At 35.4% G+C, this 17877-nt stretch overlaps 1 pseudogene; it reads left to right on the forward strand.

Moving 5' to 3' along the window:
- Positions 1-388: 388 nt before the first annotated feature.
- The window catches only part of LOC113612661 (60S ribosomal protein L7a pseudogene), a 24137-nt pseudogene continuing 6648 nt past the window's right edge, over positions 389-17877 (forward strand).

Raw genomic sequence — 17877 nt, forward strand, 5'->3', positions numbered from 1 at the left:
TATTTAAATAAGAAGGAAGTAGGTCTTTACTCTTACTAAGGCACTGGCAAATCTTAAGCCACCTGAGAAGTCTTGGTAATCTGTATGAACAATATTTTTTGAGAATACTTATTTAGAGAGATTACAATATTGGAAAGCTCCTAAAGGTCATTGAATTCTTAACCTATACTAGACAGAAAGGTGAAGTAAGATTTCAATATATTGACTAGAGAACTCTAGGCTGTTAATGCCAATGTTATAGCTGTGACATTATATGAGACCTTATCATCTTTATTCACTGTTATACTATAATTAGTATAGCTGTACCATTATGATAGTAAGGATTAATTACACAGGCTATCAGTATTCTTTGTAAATAAACGATCACTTATTTATAAGTGTAGTTAATATGATATTGATTCGCCAGCTCATTGTGGAATCGGTGTCAAATCTCGACATTAGTCAGGTAAAGAAATTTTTCCTCAAGGATACAGCCTAACTTAGTGAATGGCTTAATATTTTCTGATTTTATACAAAACTACTTTTACAAAGTTTGATGGATTATAATTTGGTTTAAACCATTTTAATGGCTTCTGGAGGTGGAAGTTTTTCATCTTGGTTGAGGTTCTCTCTAGAAGTATCTGCCTCTGAAGAAATTAGATTCCATTAACTGTCTGATTCATTTAACCTGCAATTCTCAGAAAACAAACACATTCGCCATCACCAGAGGCTGACTATTTGAAGAAGAGACCACTTTGGTTTTATAAGCCTGTGGAATTTTTCATCTGCTCAGTGTGCTTAGGTAAACTGTATCTATTTACTCTGTGCCATAGAAGGACTGTAAAAAATGGTTCCACTTTTTGGAACTTATCCAAATTAAAGAAATAAAGTTTCCATAGAAATACAGCTGACTCCAGTCAGCTGTGTGCTCCAATATATCTGTGTTTTCTAACTTGTTCTCCGTTCTAAATATGCTTTTCTTCTCTGAAATGCCTATCTCCTTTGTGCGTACAGTTATTTAGTGGTCCTTTATTTTATCTGCCTGCCAAAATCCACAGAGAAAGGAAACATGCCATCCTTACAACTTGCATAGGCAAGTTTTGAGATTTTGCAATGACAGTTGTGCATGTATTGAACGCTCCCCTTCCTTCTCGTGCATTTGCATGTGGAAATTGCATGCTTTATTCAATCCCCTAAATAATTCAACTTTAGGGTGGAAAAAACAGATTCTGAATTGGTATTAGCAACTTGAATGTATATTTACTGACTTTTTATGTGAAGTCATTGTAAAAGTCAAGAAAATATCAGAGATTCTCAGAACTTTATGTTTAGGCCACTTGAAAAATGTTCCAGGTTCTTCTCTTGGTTCCTTCTGTTTTCTGCTCCACACTGAATGCGAAGAATGTTAAAAAGCCAACATTCTGCCAAAAAGCAATTACCTTCATGAAAAGAGCTTGAATAGATATCTAAAGGGACTTACATATGCTCAATTACATTATGTGAATTTTCACTAAAATTATACTTTTAAATATACTACAAGTTTATAAATCCTGAAAATAACTGGCTTTGTCACCTGGAAAGTTTCTCTTCAGTAGCCATGCCCTCCACATGTATACTGCATAACCTGAGAAGATACAGAGTAGATAATGAGAGATACTTTACACCAAAGGAAAGAAAAATTTAATAAAAAGCAATGATTATACTCATATTGTTTTCTTCATTTTATAACCTTTCTATAAGATTCTTTAAAATTACTACAAAATATAAAACTAAGAGTAGGCTAAAACATGAGAACTGCAGAGTCAAGATCATGATGTAGGAATCTCTGTGTTAGTTCAGGATAGTTGAGTTATGAGGGTAAGATAAAGCCAAGTGTGGAGTTAAGGGCACTAAGCTATGCAAGCTATCGCCTCCCCCCAGGATCTTTTTCCATCAAACCTCCTAAGATCACTGAGAAGACTGATCTCTTGTACTAAATTCACCAGTGGACATTATTGACCTGACTTTGTAGTTACTGTGGAAATTCTAACAGCTTACGTAAAGTCTCTCATTGGAGAAATTTATCTTTTCTGACAACCACATAGTGTTGTGACCATGAAATAATGGGATATAAAAGGGTCTGTCTTCATATACTTGGCAGCGAATTCTTTATAAACATCTCCCTATTCTGTGGTGATGGGAAAACAAAACAAAACAAAAACTCAAGATTTTGGGGGCTGGTTTTCACTCATGCTTTATTGATTACTGTTTTATGAAAATTGGCCAAACCTTTATCTCTTTGGATTTCAGTTTTGTATTATATAAAATAGAAATTAATAGTCCTTGTTTTTCTTTGTACTTCACAGGAATTTTGTAAGTAATCAGAGTTTTTAAAGTTTGTGTATATGTGTGTGTGTATGTATGTGTGAATTAAAATATTTTGAAACATGTAAACATCTAAATGTTAGGTAAGAGAAATAAAAAATAGCCCAAAAGGAATATTTTCTTTCTATAGGAGGGTCATTTCAATTTTAATCTTTTTAAATCTTTTGATTTTATATAGTACTGTACATTCATTCTTCATGTCCAAGTCAGTCAAACTGAACATGATTTTATTGAGTGTTTATAGCATGTGTATACTGGACTAGGCTGGCCTTTATAAAAATTTAATGTCTGCACTTAGTCTGTAGTTGTGCTTTCTATTTTGCTGGAAATGAGATTCTCTTTTTGAAACTGTGACACTGGTATTTTGATCACATCAGGCATCTTGCTTCTTTTCTATCACACTGCTATTTGCTTTACAGACAAACATGGTTGTTTCTCAGCTCCCACAGCTGTACACTCCACTTGCTCTATCATTTTAGGTCATTACAATTTTAAACACAGGGGGCCTTGACAAATCCATTCATGAAAGGTATGTTTCTTATTTTTTTCTATTCTTGTATTCAAGTCCAGGAAATAAATGTTATCCCTCCTCTTGAACTTGGAAACATGGGGAATATCCTCCTTCATTCTCCTCTCCAAATTTCACTAGGTTTAGAGAATGTGGTGTTAATAGAAGGTATTTTCAGCATCAGTAACATTTTGGAGGCTGAGTGTTCTTGTCATTTTTAATTCAATCTTAGGAAAGATAGAATATTTTCCTTCTTGAAAAGATGGGTAACTAGTATCAGAATTACATCTAAGTAAGTTGCTTTTCAAATATTTTCAAATACTGTGTTCTAAATGGTAATATTTAACACTATATAGCTTACCCGAAGGTGGATTGCATATATCATCATTAAAACTAAGACAGGTGTAATAATAAATATTGCCTCATATAGATAAGGTCCAGAAATGTCTGTAGTCTTGTGGGTAGTCATCTCCTGGAGTATAGGGGTTTAACATGGAAATTCTGATATATACTGGAATCAACTTTGAAAAAAATAATTTGTTCATAGATGATGTATGTTCATAAGAAATGCTAAGATATGCCTTTAATAAGTGGTTACTGTGTTTCCTATACTAAGTGTTTTTTACATGGTATATTATATAATCTTAGGTGTTATATAAAAATAAGTTTTATTTTATAGCATCTATTAAACACCTATTTTTATTTATTTTTTTAACATCTTTATTGGAGTATAATTCCTTTACAATGTTGTGTTAGTTTGTGCTGTATAACAAAGTGCATCAGCTATATGTATATGTATATCGCCATATACCCTCTCTCTTGTGTCTCCCTCCCACCCTCCCTATCCCACCCCTCTAGGAGGTCACAAAGCACCGAGCTGATCTCCCTGTGCTATGCAGCCGCTTCCCACTAGCTATCTGTTTTACATTTGGTAGTGTATATATGTCAGTGCTAGTCTCTCATTTCGTCTCAGCTTACCCTTCCCCCTCCCCTTGTCCTCAAGTCCATTCTCTACCTCTGTGTCTTTATTCCTGTCCTGCCTCTAGTTTCATCAGAACCGTATATATTATTTTAGATTCCATATATATGTGTTAGCATATGGTATTTGTTTTTCTCTTTCTGACTTATTTCACTCTGTATGACAGACTCTACATCCATCCACCTCACTACAAATAGTTCAATTTCGTTTTTTTTATGGCTGAGTAATATTCCATTATATATATGTGCCACATCTTCTTTATCCATTCATCTGTCGATGGACACTTAGGTTGCTTCCATGTCCTGGCTATTGTAAATAGAGCTGCAATGAACATTTTGGTACATGAATCTTTTTGAATTATGGTTTTCTCAGGGTATATGCCCAGTAGTGGGATTGCTGGGTCATATGGTAATTCTACTTTTAGTTTTTTAAGGAATCTCCATACTGTTCTCCCTAGTGGCTGTATCAATTTACATTCCCACCAACAGTGCAAGAGGGTTCCCTTTTCTCCACACCCTCCCCAGCATTTATTGTTTGTAGATTTTTTGATGATGGCCATTCTGACTGGTGTGAGGTGACACCTCATTATAGCTTTGATTAAACACCTATTTTTCAATGAGCGACTTTGAGGTATTAAGAGCCGGTTGAAATTTCCACAGCCAAAAAGATGTAGTCCCCAGATTCAAAGTGAGGAAGAAATTTTGCTCTTATCCACTTAGGTACAGCTTCCTTCATGCCTGAAGTCTATCCTATTTCCTTTATACCTCTTCCTCATGGAGCAGACATAAGACAATAAATAAATTAAATGAATTGACTTTCTTTAAAGATTTTAACTTCTTTCAGAATATTTCAGTATATGTATACGTAATGTAGATGGCAGTGATGCTTATGGCAGGATCAAGGTCTGTATCTGTAGGACCATACTTAAGGGAATATCTGTATTCAGGTGCTTGGTCTACTTCATTTATCTCTCCATCTAGAACTGGAGTTGACATGCCTGTTACACATATTCCATTTATCTGTCTGACTGTTATTTGTCAGTTTCTCTGTCTAGCAATCTACTTTAATATGCATCTAATGTGATGGTATATATCATTGTTCAACCTCAGAATGCTTGCTATGTCCTATTTCATTTTTCATTTCCTTCCCCATCTAAAAGATTTAATGATTTCTAAAATAATGGCAATGGATGCAATTCATACTCTAACAGGATTAATCTGATATACTTGAGACTATAGTAGTATATATTTTGTTCCTCTTTCCTCTGTTTATTTAATTGTGCTTATAACATTATGCATGTAGATATAATACTGAAATCAGGAGTGATTGAATTAAGTATACACTTACTATAAATATTTATTTTCATTGTAAACACACATCTAAAATTTTATAGGCATATTAACCTCAAACAATATGTTATGTCACTATGGTATCATATCTAACTGGTCCTTCATATCCAATTCACTGGGTTACAGTAAAGTGTTTTAAAGGGCATAACTTTTGTCCACAGTGCTTTATCATAAGATTCTAAGAAGCTGATGTAAGCACATTTAGTTGAAGCAGGAGTAAATTCTTATAATGGCTAGCTTGGGCAGTAGACCCACTGGGGTGTGTAACTCTCCTCCAGTGATGACTTACAACCTTGGGCAAGATACTTAAATTTTCTAAAACTCAGTTTTCTCGAATAGAAATCAAAATAATTGTCTCAAACTGTCACTATGGGATTTCTGCTTCTAGCTATAATGGAGTAATTGCCACCAGATTACTAGACTAGCTCTCCTGGAAAAAAAAAAAAAAAAAAACCACAAAGAATTGTTTTTCAGATGTTGGACATAAGCAGCATTATTCTATGATATCTAAGAAAAGGGAAGTCAGTATGATAATCCTACACTTTGCCTGGAGGCCCTTTCCAAATTGCAGTGCTGGGAAGTAGCGCTGAGGTTGATTGTGGAACCCTTGAAAAGTTAGTAAGGTAGAGAGATTAGACTTCATGGCAGCAAGGTTTGCTGAAATTTGTGTGACAGGGTGTTGAACAGAGAAGAAGGTTCACAAATTCATACAGGAGTCTCTAAGTTTTTGATCATATAATAAATATATGGTGAAGATACAGTGTGAGTCTCCGTAGACTGACAGAAAAAAATTACCTTGGAGCAGTGGAAACTGCACAGTATACTGGGATATGTAAAAATTCCAAACAAGCAGTCAGGAGACATATTTAAACACCACAGGCATTCAGTTAAACCCCTGTAAGGCCATGCCTCAGGATTAAGGTGATTCTCATGAGAGATTTTATAGACCTACCCTAAACAAGCTAAAAATAAATATCCTAAAGATAGAGCTGACCCATTATTAAATTAACTACCTGACCCCCCAAAAAAGAAACTTAAGACAAAATTTATTCTCAACATTATAGCATTTATAATGCCCAGCATACAACAAAAAATTACTAGATATGCAAAGAAGCAGAATAAATCTCACTGTATTACAAATATATGCAACAACCTTATTGACTGGGGTGACAAAAATAGTGCTGACCTCAGTAACTTTGGAAAGGACTAGAGTCTGTTAGTCCAAAGGCAAATAAACTGGACATAGGCACTGTACACTAACTGATGAAATTTCTTCCATTAAGTGTACAGGTTAACAATATTGATACTCTATTCATGTACACAGGACTGAAAACATTGTGTCAATTAATGGCATTTGGTGGGAGCTAAGGTTTTCACTCTTGGAATGGAAATTTACAGATAAGCATGAGAAGGAGGCTAAAATGAGCCCTGGGGTAATGAATTCTAGATGGAAACATCAGAATGAGTTTGTGCATAGTTTAATATAGATGCAGATGGTTACATATAGAAATATATATAGATAGGTGAAAATACATAATAGTAAACAGGCACGTATTTCCATTCTCTTTCAGCTGAAAGAGCCTTGAAGCAAAGACTCCAGTAGCAACAAGCATCCCCAGCACTCAGATCTTGGTTTCTAATACCATTCTCCAGTAAAAGGAGCCAGGGCTCCTTGGAGAAATGGTGCCCATAATATACAAACTATAAAAAATGATCATGGAATATCCACCACACATATTTATGGGAATATGGCAAAGATGCATAGTTGGTGCAACTGAAAGAACTCCCAGCATTTTGAGCATAAAGTAAAATTGCATAATGGCCCCGAATAAAAATATTTATGAGTCCGTACTGCTATGAGTAAATGACTTAAATATCTAAATAAACGGGGAGAATAAAAAAGTCTCATGTGTAAAACAATTCAAATAATTTATGTATAGCCATATTCTGCCTTCGAGGAAGTTGTGCATAAATCCCCACTTCTTAAGTGTGGACTGCCATAGTAACCTTCTTCTGAAGAGTACAGTATAGGAAGTGAGGAAAAAAGAGGAATTTCAGAGTGTGAGAAACTTGGCAAATGCTACCTCAGCCATGAGATCAAGGTCAACAGAAATTGTGTTAATTCATGTTGATAATATGTACCCTTATTATAATGTGATGAAAATGGCACCTTACCTTTGTGGTCTTCCTCTCCAAACACATAGCCCTACTGTAATCATGAGAAAAATATCAGCGAAATCCCAATATTGTACCTGAACAGTCCTCCTGAAAACTGTCCAGATCAGCAAAAATAAGGACAATCTGAGAAATTGTTACAGATGAAAGGAGCCTCAGGAAAAAATCACAATCAAATGTAATGTCGTATCTTGGATGGGATCCTGGAACAGAAAAAAAGGCATTAGGTAAAATCTAAGGAATTTGGAATAAACTATGTATTCTAATTAATAACAGTATATCAGTGTCACAACCACATGACATGAGTAATGCCAGGCAAGAGCCATCTGCTTGAGAGTTGTCAAACCACAAGACCATGAGAAATAATAATTTGTTGTCTTAAACCAATAGTTCATGAGTAACATGACTGGTTACTCAACAGTAGGTAACTGAAATGGAAGAATCCTCCTACAGGGAGAAAACAAGTAAAAACAACAGCAACAACAACAAAAACAGCTGCAAAGATCACGTACACAAAATTTTAAACATCCAGGAAATAACCCATAATAAGGGAATTCATATGGCTCAGAGGGTTAGTGACTTCAAGAACCTGTGACAATCGATAATCTAAAAGAATACATATTATGTAATAGGGCTGTGCTAAGGGCAATAAATCAGACTGTCTTTGTATTTTACTGGTGAGATAGGAGCATATTCTAATCAAAGCTGAAGCATGTGAATTATGAACAGTGCTGGATATATGTTACAAGGAATGCAAAGTGTATGACTTGAAGTGAAATAGTATTTAATAAAACTTAGTATCATTTATATTTAGAAGCCAAGGGAGTAACCAAAAGTTCTTATAATAATCTAATTAACTTGACTATACTAAGTACTTTTACTAGTAGTTTGTTTTATTTTATAGCAATAAACTATGCTAGAATAATAATTACGTATTTAACTATATTATCATTAACTTGCATTGTTTTAAAGTATCAACTGACTGAAGAGAACGTGCTAGCTTGAGAATATAAGCACTATTTATTACATTGTTTCTTGAGAAATGATATTCTGAATATTAAAGAACTAGTTTATAAACAGATAATTAAATGTGAGAATTAATTTTGTTTAATGGACGCAATTACCTTATGTGAACAATATAAATCATTTAAGCTTTGCTTTTTTTATTTTTTCACTATTTCTTTTTTTTTTTTTTTGGCAATATGCGGGCCTCTCACTGTTGTGGCCTCTCCCGTTGCGGAGCACAGGCTCCGGACGCGCAGGCTCAGCGGCCATGGCTCACGGGCCCAGCCCCTACGCGGCATGTGGGATCTTCCCAGACCGGGGCATGAACCTGTGTCCCCTGCATCGGCAGGTGGACTCTCAACCACTGCGCCACCAGGGAAGCCCTCACTATTTCTTTTTCTTTATTTCTTTTTATTATTAACATTTTTATTGGAGTATAATTGCTTTACAATGGTGTGTTAGTTTCTGCTTTATAACAAAGTGAATCAGCTATACATATACATATATCCCCATATCTCCTCCCTCTTGCGTCTCCCTCCCATCCTTCCTATCCCCCCCCAGGTGGTCATGCATATTCAAAAAGTCCATAATTATCATCTATGAATAATAAGTAGATATATTTTTAGTCAAATTACCTACTATATAGAGGAGTGCTAACGTTGCTTATCCTTACAATGAACTTTCAGTTGCAGGTCACGCTGTAGCTAAGCATCTGCTGTGGCCATATGTTATCTCAGTAGATTGCCACCAGGTGAAATTCGTTATGAGATATACCAAATTCTAAAAACTATCACAGGAGATATGCTATAATACATAAGGTTTTCACCAAATTCTAAAAACTATCACAGGAGATGCTATAATACATAAGGCTTTGCCCTGATTGGCCTCCCAGTCCCAATGGAGGAGGTAATTCCACATTTCAGCTAATATTTTGGTTCCTGCAATGAAGCTGGAAAATATTTCTTGCAGTATAGAATCTGCCACTTGCATCTAGAAAAGTGAGTATAAGATTAAAAGTTGGAGAAATAATTTACTCACCATGGGAAAATATTTTTGAGGGCTAGAAAACAAAAGTGTAAAGATGATAATATTTTCCTTTTATTATTATTCATGCTAGCCTGACCTTAAGTTTCTCACTTCCAGAGACTCCCAAAGGGTGATTAGATTTTTCACCTATTTTGAGGCACCCATGGTAGTTTAGCTACCTTCTATAAACCATGAACATGCTTGATTCAGTTAGGTGCTTTCAGTCCTTTAAATTCTTAGAAGTTTTATATCATACTTAAGCTGTTATGTCTGTTTTTCATTAACATAGATGAGTTTATTTGCTTTTAAATAAAATGAAGTCTCAATCTTTCAACAAAGTATATTAAAATATATTAAGATAATATAAAAGTACAACATTAATATATTTACCACAAATAATTTTAAAATAAATGCAAGTATGTAATTTTTCATATTTAAGTTTTCAAACAGCGGTTTGGCAAAGAAGAGGAATGGAGAATTTGAAGTGTGGAAAACATCAGCATAGCTAAAAGACTATCTTCAAATAGACAGAATGTAGCATTTTACATTTAAAAAGTACATAAAAAGCATGTATCTGTATGTTAAAACAACATCCATTAAATTGCTAATTTTTAAAAGTTAAAGCCCTTTCTAATCTGATCACCTGGAAGAAAGGAAGTTTATTATGTTTGTATTAAAATTGGGAAAACGATCTCTGGTAGACAGAATTCTAAGACACTTCAAGTGTTCTGCCCCCTGATATATGTGCCCTATGGAATTCCCTCCTCTTGAGTGTAATGAACCTGTGCATATGATGGGATGCTATCCCTGTGTTTAGATCACCAATCAGTTCACTTTGACTTGATCAATAGGGAGATTTTCTTCAGTGGACCTGATTTAGTGAGGCAGACCATTTAAAGGAAAGTGAAGCATCAGAAAGATGCTCCGGTGTTAGCTTTGAGGACACCAACTGCCATGCTGTGAAGGCCATGGGATAGAGAACAATGAGTGGCCTCTTAATGCTGAGGGTCTCCATCCTTTAAAGTTATAAGGGAATTAATTTTGCCGGTAACCGATGAGTTCGGAGAAGGACTTCACGTCTAAAATGGGATTGCAGTCCCTGCCAAAGCCTTGATTTCAGCCTGTGGAGACCCTGGATAGAGGTCCCTACTATTTGAACTATTTTACTGCTTCAGGGCAGGGACTGTTTTACAGTAGTGGGGTTCAACTTCTAGAACGTGGCTTCAGTGTCAGTTTGGGGTGGACGAGATTCATTCACAATCTGGAGAAATGTTTCTCCAAGGTAATTAAAAGCAAGGACTGGGAAGACCCCTATGGTTGCTTGGAGTCCCTTCATTGAGAACTGGGAGGTTGGAAAGGCTGGCTGAGTGAGGTGAAGGCGCCTAAAGTGTGTACATTTGCAAACAATCTCTTTTCCAAGGTCCTTGCTCTTTGCACTAATAGCACCGAGTAGCAGGGTTTTGGTTTCATTAGGAAGCCCTCAATTACTGGACTTGAAGATTAAGAACTTTGGTGGTCTTTTTTTGAGGTGACAGCTAGAGTGTGAGAGAGTTGGTTGGCCAGATTAACTAAATTTGGAGTGGACATAGTTCCCCATTCCATCCTGGTCCTTTTTACTGTAAGGCAAAGATCCTGGTTCACCCCATTAATAAATACAGATTTAAAGCTACCTGGGTAAAAATCAACATTTGAAGGAAGACCAAAATTTTCTTTAAAAGCGATCTGAAATTGATTACAGTGGTCATGAACAGGTTCATTAGATGTTTTGTGTACAACCTGAATTCTGATCCAATCAACAGGCTTTGGAAGATCCCTAGGAATTGCTCAGTGAAGTCACCTAGCAATTGCCCAAGCCTGATCATATCATATATCAGTGGGCTGCTCTCCCAGTTGTTATTCTTAGAGACCTTTCAGGGTTTTCCCAATTAATGATTTTCATCCAATGCTGGGCCTGGCCTTCACTTACAAGCATATGAACTGGCTTATATAAGTCAGGGAAACCAGGTTGATAAGTTTGTATGACTGTATTAAATTCCTCAGCAAATATGTGAGGATCTTTGGTTACTTTGGGAAAATCTTTGACTGTGGCTGTTAGTTCAGCTTCAGTCCAGGGAATATAAGAAATTAAAGGGTTAAGCTGCTGGATCCTCAGAAGTCTTAATTTTAAAGGGACATGTATGTAAAAGTTCAGAGGAAAAGAAAGTAGAGAGAGTTTTTGAGAAAAGGAAAAGGGGGATTTGAGGGTATAGAGAAGGCATAGGCAGCATAGAAGGGAAGGAGGAAGATGGTATCAGTGATGGATTCTGGCCACCAGGAGCCAAAGGAGAGAGACAAGATGGTGGCAGAGGCTGAGCCTAAGACAAGGAAGCCAGGGAGGAAAAGCCTTGAGATTTGGGGGCCTTTTTATCTTTCTTTAATCATTTGTTTGCCTCAGTTAACCTTAAATTCTTGTTTTGCAGAGAGGCAATTTTAGGCTTCTGATAATGTCTGGAAGCCTCAAAAACACCAATCGCAATAAACATTCCCATAAGTTCTGAAAATTTTAAGCTATTGTAATCCAGTTAGGTTTTACGGTTATTAGGTTTGGGGATTTCAAAAGTTCCCCGTAATGACCATTGATATTCTGAATTGTTTTTGGTCAAGTTGGCCCATTTATTTACAAAGGCATATGAGGAAGGATCATCGTTTTTAAACATAAAATCAGCCAGAATCCTTGTAGCTGAGGGCACCCTCAAAATATTTCGATAATTGGAATCCCATTTCTGAGAGGTTTTTCTCTAGAGTAGAAGAACAGTTTTCCAACAGCTTAATAATTTACAGCTCAAATAGTGCAATTCAGTCAGCCTTCAAGCTAATCCAGCCAATTCTAAGGAAATAGCTTAGTCCAAGAAGAGCCATGCCAAAGACTTTTCAGCCAATTTCCATAGAATGACCCCTATTTCATAGGAATGGGCTGAAGGCTGGACAGCTGGTACAATTTAAGTGAAGCAGCCCCTTTTCTTAAAGGAATGGGCCAAAGGTATTTTCAGCCAGCTTTGGTTGAAACAGTCTGATGTCAGAGTCACAACTAAAGTACCAAACAAGTACCTATATACAGAAGAAGGCCTTAACCAGAAAGACAGAACCTTAAAATAGATCCCGAATAAAGCCTGGAAAGCTTCAAATGCAAAGAGCGTGTGAGCCTGGATTCAGGAGAAAGAGATGTGCGTTCAGACACCAGGGTCAGAGAGAAAAGCAGTGCGCAACAGTGGGTTCAATTGCAGGTATCACACCTATTTGCTCACCAGCCCTGGAGCATTTGTGGGTCTTCACCGGTCCCTGTATGGACCAGCAAAATGTTGATCTGAAACAAAGAGACTGCCAGATGTTTGTCCAGCAAAGATAAGTTTATTCAGTATTAGCAGAGAATCTCAAGTATCAGCAAGCCATATGCAAGTGCCTGCATGGCAATGGAAGGAGATCACTTAAAGAGAGGAAAAGGAAGTTGGAGGGCTAGAGTGAACAAAGACTCCATGGCTTTTGATTGGCTGAGTTCTCGCCAGGAAAGAAGGGGAGTCTTTCTTCTTGGGCTCTGCGATTGTCTCAGGGTGTGAGAGCAGCCCCCTTCTGGTCTCCTGACTCTATTTAATTGAGGTTTCTGTTTATCATTTAATTTTTACAGAGTGCTATACATTTGGAAGGCATGAAGTCTGTATTTTGAGGTTGAAAACATAGTAAATGGATGACTAACACACATGTGTTATATATTATACATTATATGAATATCATATAATGTATAATTAATTCTCCCTGGGAAGATCATAATAACAATCTTTCAAAGATTTAAATCATCTAATACTATGTGAAATGAATCCCCCCACTATATATATATATTTTACATATATATAAAAATATATATAAGATAACTGCTCAAAACTCAACAATTCAAAGTGTTAGCCATCTTATGTTTAAGAGAGAAAATATTTGTATGTAACCCAAGTCAGAAGGCAGGAGGGCACCACTTAATAGTTCTGGTTGTGGAGCCACGATGAATGGTTTAGAAATGTCAGCTCTACCTCTTACTGCCTAGATATTTCTAAACAAGTCATTTAATCTCTCTGTGCTTCAGTTTCTAAGTCTCTGAAATGGGGATAATACTGACTTCTTGTGTGTTAATTCTTTGAAGGCTGCATGAATTAAAAGTATGTAAAATCTTTGTTTCTTACACATAATAAATGCTTAGAATTAGCTTTACTATATATGTCAGGAGGACCTGAAGTGCAGTTATGCAAGATACTACAAATGTTCATTTTTTTGGTTATTTCTAGGGAAATCATACATAAGTTGAAATAATTCTTCTCAAAAATGGAAACTCTAAAAATGAAGGGTTGTGTTTCATGCATGCTATGCTTAATTTATTTATTTTGTCAAGGTCTTTAAAGAAGATGATGTTGATTTTTAATATAAAATTAGTAATTGATTTGTTTCGTTTGCTCTATTCGACATTGTATTTAGTGTTCTTATTTCCCCTTAAAGTTACTGTATCTGTGTGTCTTAACTACCCTGCTTGGTTTTATCATGTGGTCATATTCCCAGTTTGCTCTGTTGTTTGTAAAAGTGCCAAACTGAGTTCATCAAAGGAATAGTGAATACTCCATATGACACTCATTATTTTGATTTTCAATAGAGTAAATTGCATCCACAGTTTGTTCCTCATTTCACTTTGAAGTGAAACAGATAGTTTTTCCAATGATTATTCTGTCTTCTTATTGACAGTAACTGGTCTCTTACATGAATGTCAAATAATGGTTCTATTTTATAACCAAAATTGTAAATTTTTATCAATTGCAGGCATCAGGTTATTAAATTGATGATGTCTTTTATGAAAATTGGCATTGATTGAGCAATACAGCAGAGAAAGTACATACTGCCCCTATAGGAGGCAGACTAATGCATTTCCTCACCCCTAGGGTACCCACGTCCTAATCCCAGGAACCTGTGCATATATTGTGTCACATGGCAAAAGGTAATTAAAGTTGCAGGTGGAAATAAATTTGCTGAGCAGTGGACCTTACCATAAGGAGGTTATTCTAGATTATCGGGATGGGCCTAATGTTATCACTAAAAAGTAGAAGAGAAATGCAGAAAGGGAAGTTAGAAGGATGCAATGTGAGGCTTCAATCTGCCTTTTTGAATTTGGAAAAGGTGGTCTTGATCCAAGGTGTGAGGGGAACCTCAAGAAGCTGGAAGAGAAAAGGGAACAAATTCTCCCCTAAGGCCTTGTAGAAAAGAACTCAGTCCTGTCAAGCCCTTGATGTTGCCAGGGGAAACCTGTCAGACTTCTGATCTACAGAGCTGTCAGACACTAAATGTGTCTTGTTTTAAGTCACTCTTTGTAGTATTTGTTACGACAGCAGTAGAAAACCAACACGGTGCCCATCTTCTGAGGGTTACCCTCCTAGCTGTCTCATAGTCCAAGCAGACTGGGTACAAATCGAGCACCTATGACCATAGAGAACACTTAATTTTTAGACGGTGTATTTGGCCGAGGAAGAATATTTCCTGAGCCTCCATTACAGAAATGTTACGAGTGTGACAACCAGTCTACCGACAGGACTGCATACAGCTGTTGAGGCCAATTTATAAAACCCCAAGCCAATTCCTTTCCAGGAAAAAAAAATGTTAGCTTAACATATCACATGAATCTATTTTATATACTTTGATAGTTTTCACAATAATTTTAAATTTTACTCAAATTGTGATAAACATCATACAGTTTTCCATTTTCTGCTTGACAACTTAGAGATAGGGTCCCTAGATCCATTGTTCAAAATGCTGTATATGTATAGATAGATATATAGATAGATATAGATTTACATATTTAAATTATATGTATAATTTAGCCTTTTGAAGACAGGAAAAAAAGAGGCAACATTTGGGTTTAGTTTTAGAAATATATGGCTATATTCACTTATGAATTTGCCCTACTGAATTGTAATGTGCTTTTTCTTCCTTCCATCCTCTCACAAGAACATTCTTGCTTTGCTTGCCAGCATTTGAAGAGGAATGAAAGAATTAGTTCATAAGGTGTGAAGCAGTAGGAAATTCCTTCCTAAAGTTGTCATGTTATCTTTCTGGCCACCTGGCCTATGTTCTGACATGAGAGAGACCAGTTTAGTTTATTTAAAGCTTGAGCACATCATTTCTTCAAGAGAAGGCTAAGAATCTAAAAGAAGTACTTCACTGCTTCACAGACAAGTACTTCACAGACAAGAAATTACTGTGACCTTGACTACATGTTTCATTAATAGTGAGATATTTTCATTTCAAGTGTCTTTTTATATTAAAGCAGCAGGTTGTGTTGAACGTGAAACCACGGAGAGAAAACGTGACATATTTAAGGATTGTCACTTTTCATTATTGTAACTATTGAGACTATCTGGTTTATTTCCAAAATGACAATGTGGTACGTATTAGAAACAGCAACCTAAAATGTGGCAAACATGTTTTAAAAAGGTTTACTTTTAAACTTTTTAAAAATATATTTTTCATCTATCAAATAAAGCACTGGCTTATGAGTAATTATTTTAATTTTTCTCATTTATCTGCCTCCTCTCCCTTAAAGAAGCACCGCTAACCAACTTCATAATGGATTAGTATATTGCTTCCTGCTGCATTAAAATGTGGCATGTGGCATGGAATCGACAAATTTAAAATTCTTACAGAATGGGGATAATACAAGCAAGATTATTCTTGTAATTATTCACATAATTAATTATTAATAATTATAATATTATTAATTAATAATTATATATTATATATTATATCATATATCTATTATATATAATATATAATATATTATATATATAATATAATTATATATATAATATATAATTATATATTATAATTAATATTATTAATAATTATAATAATAATTATTATTAATCACGTGATTAATTAATAATCAAGATTATTCACGTAATTCTTACCATGAGAAGGCACTGTTGTAAGCATTGTTTATGTACTAATTCACTTAATTGTCACAAGAGGTCGGAATATCATGCTTGCATTTTACACAAGACAGGTGAAGTAACTTAACCAGAGCCACATAGTGGATCTGGTAAACATAACAATCTTGCTAATAGAGAAATTTTCTTTTTTGTGCTTTTACCAAAGCTTATATTAAAATTAGTTTAGCTCTTTGGTTGCAAATAACAGAATAAATTCAAGAAAGAAAAGGCAAAACAGTAAAAAATACATATATTTTAAGGGCATAGTAGCATCTCATGGAACACAAGGATAGGAGGTCCTAAAAAAGACATTGGAACCATGCAATAAGAAGGCACTGAGAATCTTTATTTCCACCTTTCATTTCTTATCTTTCTCTTCTGCTGCTTTAGTCTGTCTTCTCTATAGACTAGTCTTTTCTGTTCCCTTATCTTCATGGTCCATAGAAGCTAGCCACCATAACTCTCATGACCTGTCTCTTCATTCCATGAGCAATCCATATGAAGCTTGTCCTAATTATATATTCTTATGCTAAGAAATTATATTGGTCAAACTTGGCTTAGGTACCCATCTCTGTCAAAACAGTTCTACTGTTAATAACTTCATTTTGAAATACCTTGAATATAAGAAGTAGAAGAGAGGCAATTGACTAGAAAATTCCATAATTTAAGTAACTGGAATCTTCCAATGTAAACTAATATATTTTAATATGCTAATGTATAAATTATATATTGTTAATTCAAGCTCATGTGATACCAACGAGAGGCTGATGATCTCTTTCTATGCAAATTATATGACTAGACAAAAGAACATCAAAACTAGAATAAGAAGCTGTTCTTTGGCTTCCAACTCCCCTCTAACAAACACACACAAAGGCTTTCCACAGAGAAACTCAATAATATGAAGAATATTTATATTGATTATATTAAATTGATATACACTTGATTGATACACATTTTTGTAATACAATTTGGAAAAAAATATCGCTAAGTGTGAACAAGCAATTCATTAAAATCCCATGATTCTTTATTCTCTGTTCTTTGGTTATATGGAAATTCTTGATTTTTTAAAAAAATGAATTCCATTATTACATATATTTGATAAAAAATAAGCAGGTGTAATTGGAACAGACAAGTTATGGTACTTCCTTCTACACAAGTATCATAAATATTTGAACAGTATGTTCCTGACTAGATACTGTTGGAAGCTTACTATGAAAGAACTAAATTCTGCTAAAACATAAATCTTATGGATTTGGGGGCTTGCAACACACTCTAGAAGACGCTCAGTGGCCAAAAATAGTACTAAGCTTATGGGAATGGTAGGGTTCTCTGTGGGGTGGAGGGATTAATTGTGTCAGTACCAGCAGGAGATAAGACCATGGCCATGGGATGGTCCCATGTCAGCAGAAGGAAATGAAAGTTCTCTCCGAGGGAAAGCATCATTAATTTAGGCACCAGGTTTCCACAGTCAAATATCACACACACACACACACACACACACAC

The sequence above is a fragment of the Aethalodelphis obliquidens genome, unplaced genomic scaffold (assembly GCF_003676395.1).
Source record: "Aethalodelphis obliquidens isolate GAN/ISIS:26980383/991018 unplaced genomic scaffold, ASM367639v1 scaffold80, whole genome shotgun sequence".
Taxonomy (NCBI): domain Eukaryota; kingdom Metazoa; phylum Chordata; class Mammalia; order Artiodactyla; family Delphinidae; genus Aethalodelphis; species Aethalodelphis obliquidens.